The 13,079-nt window shown below is 39.7% G+C and overlaps 1 long non-coding RNA gene across 1 annotated transcript in view; it reads right to left on the reverse strand.

The window, feature by feature from the left end:
- Positions 1 to 478: 478 nt before the first annotated feature.
- Positions 479 to 13,079, reverse strand: part of LOC122554563 (uncharacterized) — a 41,212-nt gene continuing 28,611 nt past the window's right edge. The window contains exon 3 of the long non-coding RNA XR_006313026.2: positions 479 to 2,024. This is a non-coding gene — a long non-coding RNA (uncharacterized LOC122554563). The remainder of the gene's footprint in view (positions 2,025 to 13,079) is intronic.

Raw genomic sequence — 13,079 nt, forward strand, 5'->3', positions numbered from 1 at the left:
GTGGTCAGCTGCCTTCTTGAACCACTGCAGTCCATTTGACGCATGTTGACCCACAATGCTCTGAGGGAGGCAGTTATCATTTTAAGCGGCCGACTACTATCAATAACCAAAGGATTGCTATTGATCAGAAACTAAACTGCATCTTCTCCCTACCTACTCTCTCCAGATCGCTCATGATTTTGTGCACCTCTATCAAATCTACTGTCAACCTTCCCTTCTCCTAGAAACTAGGTTCCATCTTCTCTGGTCCTTTATAATTACTGATCAACCCACCTCTGTTGGCAGGCGAATGAAAAAAGCATCAGAATATCTCCAGCCTTCTCCCAAGGAAAACCAAAAAACCAAAAAAACTGTGGATGCTGTAAATCAGAAACAAAAACAGAAGTTGAGGGAAAAGCTCAGCAGGTCTGGCAGCATCTGTGAAGAGAGATCAGAGTTATTGTTCTGACGAAGGGACACCGGACCTGAAATGTCAACTCTGATCTCTCTTCACAGATGCTGCCTGACCTGCTGAGCTTTTCCAGCAACTTCTGTTCAGTGTCTCTTAAGGCATCAGATCATTTGAGGAATATGGTGCTTCTGTCAGAGCATTTTCTGTCAAAGGTACCTCTTCAACTAAATAATAGAAAAATATTTACTACAAAAGACATGAACATTCCAAAATCACACTCCAACATCTGTGTCTCAGCAAGTGATGATAAATTCCATTGTAAGAGAGCAAATCATGAGCAATTGAAAACTGTGTGGGAGCTGCTGCTCATACATTAAATGATAGATAAAGCCAGGGAGGCAGATACTGTGGAAAATGTTTGCTAAGGGAGGACACCTCCTTACATCTATGCCATTTTAGCATGCACTCAAATTGTCACATTAAATTATATTAACAACCTCATATAGACCAGAAAAGGCAGTACAATTAATATCCTTTGCTACAGTCCGGTGTTGTAACGGAAATCAAATATGGTGTCAATTATTAATCATTGTGACTTTAATGCAACTTATAAAATAGTGTAGTTTATCACTTTAAGGACAACACAACTATTATAACCAATTAGCAAGCAAGCAGACAAAAATATATCATGCAAAAAATTTACATAATTCTGAAAACACAATACACTTTTTTATTCACCTGACTTTCCATGGTTTTAGATATAGACGGCAGCACGATAAAATTAACAAGAAAGTATGGAGACATGAGGCCCTACTGAGGATGCAATCTTACACCAAATCCAATACAGCACGATCTTGATCTCCAGGATTCAGAGCATGAGCACTCATTGAGGTGCATCTGTGAAGCAGAAAACTACATGGATGGTACTTTCAAAGGAGGTGATCATATCGCAGGTTAGGAGCAAGCAGGCAGGTAGAGAATCGGTGATCTCCCCCGGCAATCCTGGAGATATAGGAAGGTAGTGCACCAGAGGTCCTGCCTCACCAATCAGCTTTCTATTCTGGATAATGGAGAGAGAGATGTATCGCAAGGTTTGTAGCTCAGGTTGAGGTTTAGGGTGTAGGTTTGCTCGCTGAGCTGTAGGTTTGATATCCAGACGTTTCATTACCTGGCTAGGTAACATCATCACAAACCCCAGGAACCCCATCCAGGACAAACATATAAATAGAAAGCAGGAGACAACAGCTTCGCTTCACTTGGAGGTCGCCAGAGTGATGTATCCTTGAAAGAGTGGTGTGGCGATACTGTGCGTTTAAGAGATGTGTTCTGCACTATTTCTTTTGCAGAGAGATGTTGTCACAGTGATGCTGAAATGTCTCCTATAGACAGGCAGTTGGTAAACTGCTTTGAGCTCTCCCTGGGTGCTTTTTGTTTAGTAACAAAAGAATCGTGAATGGTCAGGCTTAAACAGCCCCAAAAGGATTTTGGTTTTTCCCTTCAGTTAGTTGGTGTTTTCTTTGCTGGCTGCTGGAGCTGAAATCTTGAGTTTTCTGCTGCAAGACTGAAATCTTAGACAGCGAGGCTTCCTCTTAAAAATGAAAAGGGGCAGATTTCCCTTTGGTTTTTCCTTCTTCTGGACGAGAGAGAGAGAGAGAGACACAGAGACAACGAATAATAATGCAAGAATAATAATGGGGTAATAACGTTGTAGAATTGTCTTTTGCCAAAAGTGTATTTATTGGATGCTGCCCATATTGAAACAGTTGATTATTAGTGGTTAAATAATACACTTACATTGTTAATCAACAGAGTAAAATTATGCCAACTCTTATTTTTTGTTGTAACTGTACAATCCAAAGATGTGCATTTTCTGGAGCCATCAACATTATTCCAGGATTTGATTGCAAGATTTTCTTCTGGGTGAAGGTGAACATCCAGAGACTGTGGGCCACATTGGTACTTACAACTTAAGTAGGAAGAGGGGAAATGTGGTCCTGCGATCAAATGAGCTAAGGGAGCTTGATAGAAAATCAGCAAACATGAGTTATCTCTGGAATATATCCAATGCCACATGCAAATCAGTGCAGAAACAGGAAGATAAGGCATTGTTGGAAAGATGGTGCAGGAAAGTAGGCTTTAGGTTCCTCAAGCACTGGGACTTGGTTGGGGAGACGGAATCTGTGCACGTCAGATGGGTTACAGCCAAAAAGTGTCATTACTGAGTTCCATGTACTACTGCTGGGGAAGGGTTTAAATTCACTTACCGGAGATGTGGGTAGCAGGAGAGAATTTAGGAAGTAATACCAGAATGCACAAACAGCCAGGAAAACCAGAAGCCACTAAAATAGAGAATAGTTATTAGGTGGAGTCAGGGTAAGAGAGATAGTAATGAAATCTAATCTAATTCAGCATTACATTGCAGGTACGGGAATGCATGCAGTATTGATAATAATACTGGGAAGTTGTAGGCAATGATTGTTATGTGTGATTATGGTGATGCAGTGATAATAGAGACTTAGTTTAAGAAAGAGCAGATTTGGATGTTTCTAGATATAAGGTGTTCAGAAAAGGTAGGAAAGAGAAAAACAGGAAGGGAGCATTTTTGTTCAAGGACAGCATTGGAGAAAGAGAATGTTTCAGAAGGTACTAGGATTGGATTGATTTGGCGGGAGTTAAGGAATAAGAAGGGAGGAATTTACATTGCTTTGTGTAATCTATAGACCACCAGTTAGTGGGAAGGCTATAAAGGAACAGATCTTCAAGGAAATTACAGAGAAGAGCAAACATCACAGAGTAGTTATAATGGGGGACTGTAGTTACCTATATGTCTGGTAATACCTATATGATAGTAGAGTAAGAGGCAGAAAGAGACAAGCATACCTAGATTGTGTTCAAGAGAATTCTTTACATCAGAATGTGCCCTGTCCAACAAGAAAAGAGGCATTGCAAGGCTTGATTCTTCAAAATGAGGTGAGCCAATTAGATCAAGTGATGGTTGAACAGTATTTAGATGAAAGTAGTCACTGTATCATGATGTTTAAGATGGTCGTAAAAAAATTACATTGGTCAATAATCAACTGATGGAGGATCAATTTCGATAGGGCTAGGCCAGATAGACTGGCAGGAAAAGCATTAATAGAATGATTTGGGTTACAGTTTCAAAAAGGAGCTGGGTTGGACATTTTCCCTCAAAGTGGAAAGATAAGACAAATAAATCCAGAGCTTGGTGGCTAAGAAAGATGATACAAATTAAATTATAGTAGTAAAGGTGTGCTTACGACAAGTGTCAGAGAGTAAATGCAAGTGAGTCTAAGCTGGGAACAGTAGGTTCAGAAGGGAGGTGAGCAAAGAGGGATTATGAACAAAACACTGGCGCCTAACATAAAAATAAATTCCAAAGTCTTCTCAAAGAATGAACAGTAAAAATTTGATGAAAGGGTGAATATGGGCAATTTGGGATTAAAAGGGCCTTAGAGGCAAGAGGTGTGGCTGAGATATTAAATAAATACTTTAGATTTGACTCTAGGTATAAGGCAGATTTTCTAGTCCATAGTGACAGAGGAGAAATTTCATTCACTAGAATAGTTTAAAATTGATAAGGAGGATGTTAGATAAGCTGTCAGTACTTAAAGTTGATAAGGATTGTAGAATTGCAAAAATTACGCATTTGTTCATAGGTAGTTGTAAAGATTGACCCACAAATGACAGAACACTCAGTTTGGAGGCAGGGTAGTTTCTACAGTAAATTATTCAGAATCAAATTATTAGTCACAGGGAAAGGTACTGATTGATTCAGAAAGTGTCAGCATGGACCTGTTCAGGGAAAATCATGTCGAAATTGGAGTATTTTTGAAGAGGAAATAGCTTAGGTTCATGAGGGGGAAGGCTGTTGATGTAAAAACAGAAAGTAAACTGACCTACTCTGGCAGTATCTGTGGAGAAACAGAGTTAACATTCTGAGTCCAATGTTCAGGAGAAGAATCAAACCCAGGTGTGAAATGTTAACTCTGTTTCAAATTCCACAGATGCTACCAGATCTGCTGAGTTTCTCCAACTTTTCCTATTTTCATCTCAGATCTCTAGTCGAGGCAAGTTTGGTTGTTTTTAATATAAGAGTGCTGATGTGGTGTACATAGATTTCCAAAAGGCATTCAATGCAGTGCAGTAGAACAAACTCAAGAGGAAACCTATCAGGCATGGAATAAAAGGGATAGTAGCAACATGACACAAAATTGGCTAAGGGATAAGAAACAGAGAGTAATGGCTAATAAACATTTTCAGCTGGGAGAAGATTTGTAGCAAAGTTCCTAGGGGTTGCTACTGGGACCCTTGCTTTACCTGAGATATAATACAATCCAGACCTTGGTATGCAACACAAAATGGGAAATTGTAAACTCTGAAGATGGTAGTGTAGAGCTTCAAAAGGACATTAACACATTGGCGAAGTGGGCAGACAAGTTCAATTTACAAGTATAAAATAAAGGGTATTATTTTAAACAATGTTTTTGAGCAGACAGACCTGGCTGCTTTTGCACGCAATCCATTAAAATGTAGCAGAACAAATGGAGAGAGCTGTTAGCAAAGCATATTGTTTTCTAGGCTTCGTAAACAGAGACATATGAGTACAAGAGCAGGGATGTTATGATGAGCTTTTATAAGATATTTGTTAGACCTCAGCTGGTGTAGTGGGTATAATTCTGAGCACCACACTATAGGAAGGATGTGAATGCATTGGAGACAGTGCAGGAGAGGTTTAGGAGAATGGGTTCACCGATGAGAAACTTCAATAATGAGGGAAGATTGGAGAAGTGGGGATAATTTTCCTTGGAGGAGAGAAGATTAAATAGAAGTTTCCAAAATCATTAGGGGTCTGGACAGTGTACATAGGAAGAAACTGCCCTCATATTTGAGAACCAAGCGGCACAATATTAAAGTGTTTTGCAAAAGAAGCAAATGAATGGCAAGAGGAAGTTTTTCCAAGCAGTGAGTAGTTGGGTTATGGAACGCACTGCCTGGGCCTGTTGGGGAGCCAGGGTCAATTGATCCATTTAAGAGGGCATTGGAAGATTATTTAAATGGAAACAATATACTGGATTCCTGGGAAGAAGGCACAACATTGGCACAAATTTAAAATGTTCAGAGAGCTGGTACAGACAAAATGGGCTGAATGGCTTGCTTCTGCACCATTACAATTCTGTGATTCCATTTCTTACTATGTATGGTGTAAGTACTGTCAGTAGGTCACATATTATTATGTATAAATTCATATTTTAATGATTATAACACACTCAGCTGGTGTTCTATTACCATTACTCTGGAAGTAGTACAGTACATGTGTCCAAGCAAAGATGAAAAATGATCTGTTGTTGCCGGTCTCATTCCACAGCAAGCCATGCCTCGGAGCAGAACTCCTGCATTACTGCAGTCTGCTTCAAAATATATCTTCAGTGTAACTGCAGTATTGTATAACACCTCAGTATCATTCCTTAGCACTCCACATAGTGAATGTAACTTCATTGTGTACTCAACACATTTTCATTAGGTTGCTTTTTCAACAATGCTGCCCAGGAATCTATCAATAGACCTCACCAAGCCACCATCTGTTAATGTGCGTTTTCTTCAAAATAGATGCTTTGAATCAGTATAAAAACACAACAAAACAATACTTGCATTCTCAACACATTACTAATACAACATGTTTTACCAAGCAATTTAAGCCCTGCATTTTACCTTTGGATTTTAGCTCTAAGGAGATAGGCAGCATCCAGTTTTTAGTTCTTTTTATATCCATCTTGTAAACTTTTATCAGAAGTTTTTAAATTTCCTTTTATATTTTTGTGTAATAATGTGTATTGCAGATCATATATTGTCCTTCTCTTTGACTCCATAACTACATTCTCCATTATTTGTTGCTCCCCATCAAAGCAATGATGTAGAAAATGAAGCTGGGAAGCAAAACCTCTTCTAAATGTTGGCACATTCTGACATATGTTCATTCTAAAGCACCATTTGTTCTGGTTTCCTACTGAGTCCCTTCAGTATTAAGTTCAACTTGGAAGCTGTAAGCAACCGATAGAAATAAAACTTGGGACAAACCAATAGAAACAAGAGATGCCTCCCAAAACATTCTATAATCTTATTATCCATATCTGTGCAATTCTTTTGAATCTTGCTTTCACCTCTTCAGCAAGTTCTTGATTGATTTTATTCCTGACCCCACTAGATATAGCATTCAGCAGTATTTTGCTTCTGTTACTAATTTAGTTAATTGCTTCATAATTGCTGCCTTCTGTTAGGTCTGCCTTCATTGGCAAGATGATAAATTTTGACCAGATCCAATCTATTGGCCATTTTCTTTTTCTCTAGACCTTCAAACACAGCATGCAAAGTGTGCTTTAAACATGTGTGCTACTTGCTGTTCCACTAAGACAAAACAGAAGTTTTAAACTTTTTCTCTTTTACTGTTGTTAATTCCAGTCTTCATTCACTACAAACGTTAATTTGTCACAATGATTCACCTCATTCCAACCACTCCTCCTTCAGTAGAAATCTGTAAGCTTACTAGCGAATTCATTTTTCTTCGAAATACATTTCCAATACTTAATTCATGATTTATTCAATAACAGGCCCTTGGGAATCTGCTCCATAGTTATTTTTATCCCCAAAGTGCAAGTTGATTTTCTACATATGTCTCACTCTGAAAACATGATAACCAAAGTTGAGTCAGACTTTAAAGGAAGAGGTTAAGCACAATGAATTTGAGGATTTTAAATCAATATACTGGAATGATAAGGAGCAGAAATAAGTCTATAAATTGTATTTTAAATTCTTTTAGATTTATGTGGTTTATCACTTTTAGGTGAGGCATTTTGTTAGGATATTTTGAAATAAACCTATGCATTATTCCATTTAAAGGATCAAGACTGTTTGACCATCCCTAATTGTCCTGAAAGGTGATCATAGATGTTGTGGTTCTGTTCACCGAGCTGGGAATTTGTGTTGCAGACGTTTCGTCCCCTGTCTAGGTGACATCCTCAGTGCTTGGGAGCCTCCTGTGAAGCGCTTCTGTGATCTTTCCTCCGGCATTTGTAGTGGTTTGAATCTGCTGCTTCCAGTTGTCAGTTCCAGCTGTCCGTTGTATTGGTCGGTATATTGGGTCCAGGTCGATGTGCTTATTGATTGAATCTGTGGATGAGTGCCATGCCTCTAGGAATTCCCTGGCTGTTCTCTGTTTGGCTTGTCCTATAATAGTAGTGTTGTCCCAGTCGAACTCATGTTGCTTGTCATCTGCATGTGTGGCTATGCCCGAAACGTCGATTCTCCTGTTCCTTGGATGCTGCCTGACCTGCTGCGCTTTTCCAGCAACACATTTTCAGCTCTGATCTCCAGCATCTGCAGCCCTCACTTTCTCCTGCATGTGTGGCTACTAAGGATAGCTGGTCGTGTCATTTTGTGGCTAGTTCATGGATGAGAATCGTTAGCTGACTTCCTGGTTGTCCTATGTATGTAGTCCTATGATGGTACAGAGAACACCGAACGGAGAATTCACCACCAAGGTATACAGGAAAGCCACACACACAGACCAAGTCCTGAACTACGAAAGCAACCATCCCAACACACACAAAAGAAGTTACATCAAGACACTGTTCAAAAGGGCCACAACACACTGCAGCACACCAGAACTACAAAAAAAGGAAGAACACCTATACAATGTATTCGCCAAAAACGGATACCTGCGCAATTTCATCAACAGATGCCTAAGGGAAAGACAATGGAATGAGGACATGCCGCAACCCAAAGGACTAGCCACGTTACCATACATCAAGAGCACTTCCGAACTGACAGCCAGACTACTGCGACCACTAGGACTCATAACAGCACACAAACCAACAGACACTCTCAGACAACAACTCATCAGAACGAAAGACCCAAAACCCAGCATGAGAAAAACCAATGTAGTGTACAAAATCCCATGCAAGGACTGCACAAAACACTACATAGGACAAACAGGAAGACAGCTAACGATCCACATCCATGAACATCAACTAGTCACGAAACGACACGACCAGCTATCCTTAGTAGTCACACACGCAGATGATAAGCAACATGAGTTCGACTGGGACAACACTACTATTATAGGACAGGCCAAACAGAGAACAGCCAGGGAATTCCTAGAGGCATGGCACTCATCCACAGATTCAATCAATAAGCACATCAACCTGGACCCAATATACCGACCACTGCAACGGACAGCTGGAACTGACAACCGGAAGCGGCAGATTCAAACCACTACAAATGCCGGAGGAAAGATCACAGAAGCGCTTCACAGGAGGCTCCCAAGCACTGAGGATGTCACCCAGACAGGGGACGAAACGTCTGCAACACAAATTCCCAGCTCGGCGAACAGAACCACAACAATGAGCACCCGAGCTACAAATCTTCTCACAAACTTTGAGGTGATCATAGACTTGAGGACCTGGCTGCAAGAGTTCATCAGGATAATCTCCTGGGCACAATCATCTTTAGATTCTTCATCAATAACTTCCCCTCAATCATAAGTTCAGAAACAGGGATGCATAACATTCAACACCATTTACATGGTAGCCCAGCTAAACTGATGCAGAGTACACTGTTTACAAAATAATGAACGAAGGGGGTTCATATAATTCACATAATCCAAGAGCATAACAGAGCTGCAAAGATTTCTCGATGTGTTTATAATCACATTGGGAAGTTGATGCCTAATCTATCTGCATCAACAGACCATTGAGAATGCTGTTGAGACAGGACCAACAATATTGACAGAATGTCAAGTAGAGAAGTTATTCTAAATACAATTCTGATGTATTCATACCCCACACTTGCTAACTCCATAATAGCTGTGGGTGTACAATTGCTACCAGTCCAGGAAGGCGGGAGATATAAGTTAGCATATTATGTTTCAAGGTCTCGAAAAGAAACAGGAAAGCTGAGCCACAATCAAAAAGGAAGCCTTAACTACAACACAAGCATGCGACATGTTCTCACATTATGTCATGGGGCTCAGGTTTATTATTATCAGAAATGTTAAAACATTAACTTGACTTTTCAATGCAAAAGAATTTGTAAAGATGTTACCTTGCATTCGATGTTTCAGATTGTATTGGATGAGATACAACTCAAACAGACTACATACAAGCTCCGTGTCAAAGAACAGTAGATACTGTATCAAGAGTACCAGCTGAACAGTCTGATAAACAAGATTTGAAGTCGATACTAGAACTAGAAGCATATATATCATTGATAACAAAATAGCAACAAAGAAAAAAAGATTAAAGAAGCTCAAACAGAGATGAAAAATGTCTCAGATTAGAAGATATTGTCAGGATGGATGACCAACATCAATCTTCAGAAACTCTATATTAAGGTAATGTTTTGAGCTATGAAAAATCACACAATTGTAGATGATTTTTTAGCCTTTAATAAAAGACTGCCAATAGCTAAAACATCTCCAGAATGGATATTCCACAAAAACTAAATCAAAGGCATCTTGGCATATCAAAAAACAAAAGCCCAATAGTCAACTCAGTAACCAAATAATACTCATTCAACTGAGGAAGTTATGTCCAACTGTCAAATCTGTCCAATCAACGGTCAGGAACAGAAAGACCATTTAGCACCATCATAAATTCAATCAAGGCCTTGGGAAAGATCTTATCTGAGGTTAAAGGTAAAATATTTATCTTTGACTATTATCTAAGGTGGATTGAGATAAACTATCCGCATAGTATTGGAGAGGACACTGATTCAATCATCAAAGTGAATTTATTTAGCGTGTGGCATTTCTGGCATGATTGTATCTGAAAATGGAGTACGTTTCACAAACAGGTGTTTTAAAGAATTTTCCAAGGAATTCAGATTCATTCAGGTGACAAATTCATCTCACGGTCCACAAGAAAATGGTGAAACAGAATGAGGAGTCAGAGCTACAAAGGAACCTCTGAAGAAAAAATAATGGCATTAATTTGGCTCAATTGAATAGTTCATCACTGTTGTAAAATGGATTATCAACAACAGAATTTTTGATTGGAAGGAGACAAGAATTGCAGCACTCAACACTTTCTGGATAATGAAAATCTTGTATCATCATGAGTGATCATGATAGAGGGAGAAAACATGAGGAAGTGCAAAGAGAAAAGTAAATGAGGGAACTTCAAACACTACCATCAAGCTAGGGAGGCTTCAGCCGGGGGAAGGAGTATGGATCCAAGAATGCCAATAAGAAGGAATTGATTTTGTAAAAACAGAACAGCTGAGATTGCACGTCATGGAAACATTGCAACGTACCAGAAGGAGAAATCAGATGGTATTTGTTTCTTTGAAATGAAAACCTGTAGGAATGTGGACATATCACTCTGACTTTGAAGAAATATGGACACTCATCAAACGTTCTACAAATAATGAAAAAAATGCACCTCTCAAGTCATGAGCTGCGGATGTGTGCCAAACCATTCATCTCAGAATCAAATCTGAAAGCAGTCAAGGACATTTTTTAAATGCCCCAGAGACTAACTCTGATGTTTGAAACTTTGGAGAGCGATGGGGAAAATGTAAATAATAGGATCAAAGACTTGGTGGTGGTGCTGGTGATGGGGAAGCGGGGGTTTTTGGGTGGAGAGACGTGGGTCAAGGACTAACGGTATGAGTCAATGAGTCTAATTGATCTTGATATGCTAGCAATGCAAGGTCACATAAGTGGAAGAGGGTTCAGTGATAAGCTCATGGAGGTGACAATCTGAGCGCGTGTAGGTCCATGAATTATGAATAGTTTGCAAATAACAAGGTTTCATGTAGCAAGGGCAAAAGGATGACTCCAGGCAATGTCATGAGAAAGAGATAAGGGCCAAACTTTGGACACTGGCTTTGTTTCTAACTGATATTGAATGGGAATGCACTAAGGGTGAGTTTAGAGATGTGTAAACATGAACATTCTGGTCATAAATATGGCACATGAACATCTTTTCAGAAATACACTTCATGAAAGCAATCACGCAGTGATAGATACTGCATATAATTTTAGCAGATCAATCAATCTGCAGGTTGACAACTGCAGTGGCAGGAGCAATTAATGCAAACTGCGTGCTTCAGATAGACAGAGGCAGTCACTATTAATTGTTTTGAGAGAAATGCAAGATTAACTTCTGCGTTGGGTGATACTCATGAGGGGACAACAATTTGCTCATAGTTTTTCATTCGGATGCTTTACTTTTGAAGAGAAGAACTTTCATCAAGGCCAAGGTCTCAGAGGAAATTGGGAGAGCTACAATTCTTTTTAAGATCATCCAAGATGGATTTTATTTCTGTGGCTACAGTGTCTTACAAAAGCAAAGGTAGTAATGAAAGGAAAACTGTTGTCAATGCAATAAGGTTTGATGGCAAGACGGTCATTAACCAATGTGGTAACGAAACTTTTAAGGTCCATTCCTCAGGTTTAATAGAGATTAAGTAATCTCAGAATCTAACCTATTGATAGTAGGTCAAAGTCAGAAGTCACATGACACCAGGTTACAGTCCAACAAGTTTATTTGAAATCACAAGCTGTCTGAGCACAGCTCCTTTGTCAAGTGAAGTGAACAAGATGCACACAGAACACAGAGTTTATAGGCAGAGAGATCAAGAGCAAAGAGATCACAAGATCATACAACTGGTGTGAGTGGAGTGTCAAATAATAAGTCTCTGCAGATGACCAAGAGTATCAGACGGTGTGAGTAAAGTGGAGGCAGCTGAATAACCAGCGAAGGGATGACCTATAATCTGATTAAATGAGGCAGAGAGATAATTACAAAAAATAAAAAGTAAGGTGGTGCTGGAGACAAACCAAATGACTGGAATAACATGATAGTTATAACAGTCACTTGCTGAGGGTCTAACCAAAGTAATAAGTCATCTAAAACTGTACAAACTAATTAAGGTAGAGAGATCATTACAATTCATCAAGGTGATGGTGTCAAAACAGGACAGTGAGGAAGTTTTTATAGATACAGAACAGTGTGTTGGGATCACACATAGCACAACATGAACCCAAGATCATGATCGAGGCCATCTTCGTGGGTACAGAACTTGGCTTTCAGTTTCTGCTTGACGATTCTGCTTTATTGTGTATCTCAAAGTCTGCCTTTCAGGATGCTTACCCAAAGGTCAGAGACTGAATGACCCTGACCCCTGAAGAGTTCCCCGACTGGGAGGGAACATTCCTGTCTGGTGATTGGTGCACAGTGTCCATTCATCCGTTGAGATAGAGTCTGCCAATATACAATGTCTTGGGGCATACCTTGCATGCAGCATATGAGATAGACAACATTGGCCGGTCACTTGAGTATTTGTCATGTACGTGGTAGGTGGTGTTCCCACATGTGATGTTGGCACCCATGTCGATGACCTGGCATGTCTTGCAGAGGTTGCCCTGGCAGGATTGTGTGATGTTGTTGTCAATGTTGTCCTGAAGGCTGGGTAGTTTGCTGTGAATGATGGTCTGTTTAAGGTTTGGTGTTTGTTTGAAGGCGAGAAGTGGAGGCATAGGGACGATCTTGGTGAGACGCTCATTGTAATTGATGACACGTTGAAGGCTGTGAAGAATATAGCACAGTCATGGACTCATGGTTAGAAATCACTGAAACGACTGCTAGCAATATCAACGCGTTTCATCTCA

Source organism: Chiloscyllium plagiosum, unplaced genomic scaffold (assembly GCF_037043375.1).
Source record: "Chiloscyllium plagiosum isolate Xiang-an unplaced genomic scaffold, Cpla_swu_hap1 HiC_scaffold_9, whole genome shotgun sequence".
Taxonomy (NCBI): domain Eukaryota; kingdom Metazoa; phylum Chordata; class Chondrichthyes; order Orectolobiformes; family Hemiscylliidae; genus Chiloscyllium; species Chiloscyllium plagiosum.